Source organism: Eptesicus fuscus, chromosome 7 (assembly GCF_027574615.1).
Source record: "Eptesicus fuscus isolate TK198812 chromosome 7, DD_ASM_mEF_20220401, whole genome shotgun sequence".
Classification (NCBI taxonomy): domain Eukaryota; kingdom Metazoa; phylum Chordata; class Mammalia; order Chiroptera; family Vespertilionidae; genus Eptesicus; species Eptesicus fuscus.
In genome coordinates, this window is record NC_072479.1 from 85,525,880 (window position 1) to 85,533,314 (window position 7,435).

Sequence of the window (7,435 nt, forward strand, 5' to 3'; positions counted from 1 at the left end):
GGATGTTAATTATACTACCCAGGGCAACCATTGAGAAAATAACTAAAAATATATTGTAAAGTGAAATAAGATCATTAAATTGTACACTAGAAAGTATCTAACACAAAGGAAGGCAATAATAAAACAATAGGGTAGTGACAAAACATATTGAAAACAAATAACAAAATGAAAGACCTAAACTCTAACACCACTTTATTCCATTAAAAGCAAATGGATTAAGCACTCTAATCAAAAGACAGTGACTGGAATAATGGACAAAAGGTATTCCAACTATGTATATAAAAGATACTTTCAGTTATATGCAAGCAAATCTATATATATAAAAAGCCAGTGACCAGAACGCCATAACAACAGGAATGACCAATCGCTATGACGCCCACTGCGGCCAGCGAACTGGCCTGATCAGGGGGTGGGGCTGGCCAGCCAACCTCCCTCCAGCCAGCCCCGCCCATGATCAGTCTCTCTCACTCTGATCAAGGGCAGGGCAGCCGGCCAACCCCCCCCCCCCCGCCCAGGCCCTTCCCCCTGGCTGGCCCCACCCCAATAGCCCTGTAGCTCCTACACCCAACCAGCCCCATCCCTGACTGCCCCCACCACCCCAAAAGGGGGTGGGGCCAGCCAGCCAACCTCCTGCAGCCCTCCCCCCACCTGGCCCCACCCTAGATCGACCCACCCACCCTGATCAGGGGCAGGGGCAGCCAGCCAACCACCCATGGCCCCTCCCCCAGGCCACTGGTCCCCAATTGGCCCCCTCACCCAATTCAGGGGTGGGGCTGGCCAGCCCACTGCCCACAGCCCCTCCCCAAGACCAGACCCCCCCCCAATCAACCCCCAACATCCTGATCAGCCCATAGCACCTCCCCCCAGCCAGCTCTGTTCCCAATCTGCCCCCCCCCCCCGCAACACCAATTCAAGGTGGGGCTGGTTTGCCAACCTCCCATGGCCCCTCCCCCAGATGCTGAACCCCGATTGGCCCCTTCCCACCCCAATCGGGGGCTGGGCCCACCTAACAATTGCCCTCAGCCCCTTCCCCAGCCAGCCTGGCCCTGATCAGGCCCTGATCAGGGCCAGGCCAGCTGGCCAGTCTCCCGCCATCTCCTCCTCCTTCTCGACAAGCCCTGCCCTGATCCACCTCGATTGGGGCCAGGCCAGCCGGACTCCACCCATGCACAAATTCATGTACTGGGTCACTAGTGTGTATAGTGTGTATATAAGAGACATATTTTAGATTAAAAAATTTAAAAATTGAAAAAGGTATGCAATGCAAATAGTAACCAAAAGAGAGCTGAGATGGTACACTAATATCAGATAAAATAAATTTTTAAAAAATTATTAGAGACATTAAAGGACATTTTACAATGATGTAAGATCAATCCATCAAAAAGACACAGCAATTTTAAACATGAATGCATCTAAAAGTATAGCCCAAAAAGCATGAAGTAAAAACTGACAGAATTGAAGGGAGAAAAATATCATTAAACAATAACAGTTGGAGACTTCAGTACCCTACTTTCAATAAAGAATAAAACTAATCAGAAGTACAACAAGGAAATAGAAGACTTTGAAAACACAATAAACTAAATAGACTTAAAAGACATCTATAGAATACAGAATAACAGAAGAATTTTTTCCAAGTGAACATGGAACATTCTCCATATTGACCATATGTTAGGTCAATACAAGTTAAAACAAGTCTTAATCAATTTAAAAGGACTAGTATTATATAAGGTATGTTCTCTGAACATAATGGGATAAAATTAAAAATATGAACAGGAGAAAATTTGGGAAATTTATAAAGATGAGAAATTAAGCAATATACATCTAAATAGCAATGAGTAAAAAAAGAAATCACATGAGAAGTTAGAAAATACTTTGAGATGAAAATAAACACACAACATACCAAAAAAGTTTATGAGGTGCAGTAAAAGCAGTAGAACTGTATTGTCATAAATACCTATTTTAAAAATGATAGCTATCTAAATCAATGACTCAACCTTCTATTTTAAGAAACTAGAAATAGAAGAGCAAATTAAACCTAAACAAGAAGATGGAAGGAAATGAAATGTGAAAAAAAATAAAAGATAGAAAAACAATATGAAACATCAGTGATAGATTCTGGCCAGGTAGCTCGGTTGGTTAGAGAGTCATTCCCATACTCCAAGGTTTCAGGTTCGTTCTCTGGTCAGGGCACATACAAGGAGCAAACAAAGAAGGCATGAATTAGTGGGACAACAAATCTCTCTCTCTCTCTCTCTCTCTCTCTCTCTCTCTCTCTCTCTCTCTCTCTCCCCCCTCCCAAATAAATCAATAAAAACTTTAAAAAAGAAAGGAAATCAGTGATACCAGAAGAGTTGTTTTTTTAATCAACAAAGTATTAAAATTTTAGCTAGAATGACCATGAGAAAAAGAGAAGAGATTAAATTAGTAGTTGTCTGGCATATTTGTTAGACTGCACACTCTTTAAAAGCACAGACATCATGGTTGTTTTGTCCAGTTTTTTAAAGTGCTCTTGTCCAAACACAGAGATTGTCTATGATAAAGAATTGTCCAGTACCTATTTCACTGTTTAGCACAAAGCATTAAATATAAACGAATGAGTGCAACTTGGTGATATACACCAACTTCTCTAAGTTTATGATTGTAGTCGATCTTTAAACTGCATCCATTTGTGATTTCCAACCTAGTGCTCTACCACTTGTGTTACATGGTATGTTACAGTCATTGCATTTCAAGCTTTTACTACTGATGTGAACTAGCTCTATTTTGTTTTCTTTTTATCTGATCTTGCTACTCCCCACCCACTTCTTTAAATTCTATATCATAGACAATCTCTGTGTTTGGACAAGAGCACTTTAAAAATGTTTTCAAGTTACTCATGTGGGTTTAAAATTTCCTGTTAGGAGACTAAGGGAAGTGTAAGCTGGGGACATAAAGTTCCAGAACTTGAAGTAAAGATCAGTAACAAAGATTTCTTTCTAGCAAATCTTCTTTAATAATGGTTGCAGGTTGTTATGATTTCCTGCCTAGTAGGCAATTGCTGCCTTCATTCTTCCTAATAGAAATTAGAGCATATTCAGGCATTCCATGTGGCCATGGTGTTTCAGGTGCCACCCTTGAACTCAGTTGATAATCCTAATTGATCTTAATAATAATGGTGACTTCAATTTTTGGCCAATAATTGGGTTATGAAACACCAGTCAGGCATGATAGCTAACATTTGTTTATTACCAACTTTTAGCCATGCACCATTTTAAGTGTTTTACATGTATTAACTCATTAAGCTTTTACACCTACCTTATATGACAAGTACACATATTATTTTCGTTTTAAGGTTAATAATATTGAGGAACAATTAAAATATCTTGAACTTAATTATTCTATCCTTGACAGCCCCTTCTAAAGAGGAGTCAGATAGATTATCTGGAATAGACTTTTTCAGAGATATGCTGCATGTAGGCTAAAACATGGAAATTACTAAAAGGTTCTGGCTCATGTGTGAAGAACCTGAGAGGAAATACTCTAATAACTAGACTGTGAATTATCTCCAGGAAAGAAGAGTTAGAAGCAGAAAGACTCGGGGTGGGGCCAGCGGGGTGGGCGGGGGGGGGGGGGGGGCGGGAAAGGTTATTTCAAAGGATAGGGTAATTCCGAGGACTATACCAGGTTAAAATTTCTCTGTGACTCTACAGTACATCCTCTGCAGTGCTTGGAGCCTTGTTCAGTGGGTTGATTTCTTGATTAATTAATGGCATATTAGTGTATAAGACTGTTGTATCGTAAAACAGTGAGTGAGATACAAGATGCCTTAATGAGCCAATTAATTAGGAGTCGTTTATTGCACAAGGCCCAGAGGGAGGTGTTACTTCCAAATCTCTGAGCAACACATACAAGGAAGTGTCCCGTATTTATACTTTTCGAGCTTCTTTGTTTGCACATATTACAAAGAGCTCTGTGTGAGTTATTGAAACAGACAGTTTGTAATCTTGGATACATAAAGAACAAACATTTGGTATAAGAATATGGGAATTATTATCAGTATTAGTCCATTACGTTAGATGGCTAGCTTGCAAGGTCAGACAGTTAAGTTTTTATCTTCTTCTATTATTCAAACTAAAACATTATTCTACAGAATAAGAGACTGTCTGAAAATGACATAGTTTACAGAACAAGGGACTATCTAACAATAGCAGAGAATTCAAACAGCAGTTTTGTACAAGATGGAGGTTACTATGCTTCAAGACAAGCATTGTTCTTTATAGGTAGGGAAAATTTCACTATAGTTCTATTTTCCATAATAAATTTCCTACCACCATGGGTTTATACAGAAGAGAACAATAGCTATAAAGACTAATTTTTTAGATTGGTTTTTGTTGTATTAGTTCTGTTAGCACTGGACAATTATTTTACCTATGAAAGCTAATTGCCTTTCTCTTAAGCTTTCCCAAAGCACCATACATCTTTGTCATAGAGTTTTCATTCCAGAAGAGCTTTAATCTTGAAAAACAGTCCATAATAAAGATATTTCACCAGCACTGAAACCATTTACATTTGCTTTGCCTCTTTTACTTGTCTTTGTTGTATTTGTCTTAATACAATAGCAGAAATTATTAGACGTTTTGAGTTCATGTAATTAAAATCTCTTTGTAAGCAGAGTTCACTTCTATTCTAACTAGTCCATTGTGTTTATAATAAACTAGAGGCCCAGTGCATGAATTCATGCACCAGCGGGATCCCTCAGCCTGGCCTGTGGGATCAGGCCGAAACCAGCTCTCTGGCATCCCCCAAGGGGTCCCGGATTGTGAGGAGGCACAGGCCAGGCTGAGGGACCCCACTGGTGCACGATCAGAGCAGGGGAAGGATGTGGGAGGTTGGACAGCTGAGGAGGGACCACAGGAGGGCTCCAAGGCATATCCGGCCCATCTCGCTCAGTCCTGATCAACCAGACTCCAGCAGCAAGCTAACCTACCAGTCGGAGCATCTGCCTCCTGGTGGTCAGTGCACATCATAGTGACTGGTCGACCGGTTGACTGTCTAACCCCTGGTGGCCAGTGCATGTCATAGTGAGCAGTTGAGCGGCCTTAGCATATCATTAGCATATTACATTTTGATTGGTGGAATGGATGACTGGACAATTGGACACTTAGCATAGTAGGCTTTATTACATAGGATATTTTGGCAATTACTCACAGTTTATAGACTATCAATTTAAAATATTATAGTTTTTAAAATAATTCTTGATCTTAAAAAGAGTTGGTTTCAAAATCTACTATAAAGTTTGTATTTACAACCCTTACCTAATTTGACTTCACTTCTCTTAAAATTTTCAAATCATTTGAGAGTTGCTGTGGTACTAAATATATAAAGGAAATATTTTTTTTAAATATTTAAGGGGAGGACAAAGATATAAAAATAGATAAGGTTTCTTTACTTCTCTCAAACTGGTAAATATTAATTCAGTAGGTAGACTGTGTTGTTATGTGTATATAATGCAATACCTAGAGCAATCCCTACAAAGGCTATAAAAGACATACATTTTAAAAAACACATTATAGATAAGTCAAAAGGCAATTTTAAAGAAAATGTTCAAGTAGTCCACAGGCAAAAGAAAACAAAGAAACATAAAACACAGAATAAATATTTAAAAAATAATGTGGCAAAATTAAGCCTTAACACATATAAACAATTACATTGAATGTAAATGGCCTAAATATGAGATTTAAAAGACAAGATTGATATGATAAAGTAAATAAAATGACCAAAATATTCTATGAAAAATTAATTTTAGTTATAAGGTTATACATAGGTTTAAAATAAAAATGTAGACAGAGATGTATCATGAAAACCTTAATGAAATGAGGACAGCAGTGGCTATATTAATACTAAAATAGACTTATAAGTAAAAAACAAAACAAAGCAAAAATATTTCTAAAGACAGAGGGAAGTTGTATAATGATAAGAATAAGACATAGCCATCTTAAACACAAAAGCAACAAAAACAGAGCTGTAAAATATGTGAAGCAAAACTTATAAAAATGAAGGGAGATGAAAGCATAGCCACAACTACAGTAAAGGATGTTAACATCCCCTCTCAACAAGTGTCAGAATAACTAGACATAAAGTAAACACTAATATAGAAAAACTCAACAACATCAGCAACCAACGAGTTTAAAAGACATTTATATATGAATGGAGAATAAATATTTCATATGGAGAATATGAAAATCTCCAAATACTTGAAACTCCAACAACAGATTTCTAAATCATCCATGGGTCAAATACAGTGTCACAAAAACCTTAAAATGATATTGAACTGAATGAAGATCAGATTAATGGTTGCCAGGGCTTAAGGGCAGGGGCCAGGGCAGACAGGACTGAGGGAGATGCAGGAGGGAAATAGATTTGCCTTTAAGAGGACAACAGATTCATGTGTCAATGGGTTTGTTCTGTACCTTAACAGTATCAGTGTCAATATCCTAGTTGTGGTATTGCACTATAGTTTTGTAAAACATTGCCATTGGAACAAAATGGTTAACATTTAAAGGGATCCTTTATTTTTTGTAATTGAAATGTACAATTACCTCAAAACATTAAAAAACTAAATAAAAAATATGTGACTCTTCTATCCGTATCTGTTTATTTTTTATATTTACTGTATTTATTTTTTACCCTTATTGCCTTATTACACTACATCTCATTTCAGATTTCACAGAAAAACATTCTCAATTATTTGTCCTTAAGTATGATATATTTTATAGATACCCTTCTTCTTTAATCTATAGATTAACATTGTTCATATGATTCTTAGTATGTGATAGGCTTTCATTATGAATGTATGCTTAAATTTGTCAAATACTGTATGTTACATATTTTGACTTAATTTCTCCCTTTAATCTGTTAATGTGACAAATTGTATTGATTGCTTTTTTATTATATTTACTAGAGGCCTGGTGTACACAATTAGTGCACCGAGGGGGGCTGTCCCTCAGCCTGGCCTGCACCCTCTCCAATCTGGGACCCCTTGGGGGATGTCTAACTGCCGGTTTAGGCCTAAATCGGGCCTAAACCGGCAGTCGGACATCCCTCTCACAATCCTGGACTGCTGGCTCCTAATGGCTCACCTGCCTGCCTGCCTGGTTGCCCCTAATTGCCCCCCCCCCACTGCCAGCCTGATTACTCCTCACTGCCTCTGTGTGCCCGGCCTAATCGCCCTTAACTGCCCCTCCTGATGGCCTGGTTGCCCCTTACTGCCCCCCACTGCCAGCCAGGTCATCCCCAACTGCCCCCTCCCTGTCAGCCTGGTTGCTCCTAACTGCCCCCTCCACAGGCCTGGTCACCCCTTACTGCCCCCCTCTGCCAGCCTGGTCACCCCTAACTGCCACTCCTGCTGGCCTGGTCGCCCCCAACAGCCCCCCTCTGCTGACCTGGTTGCCTCTAA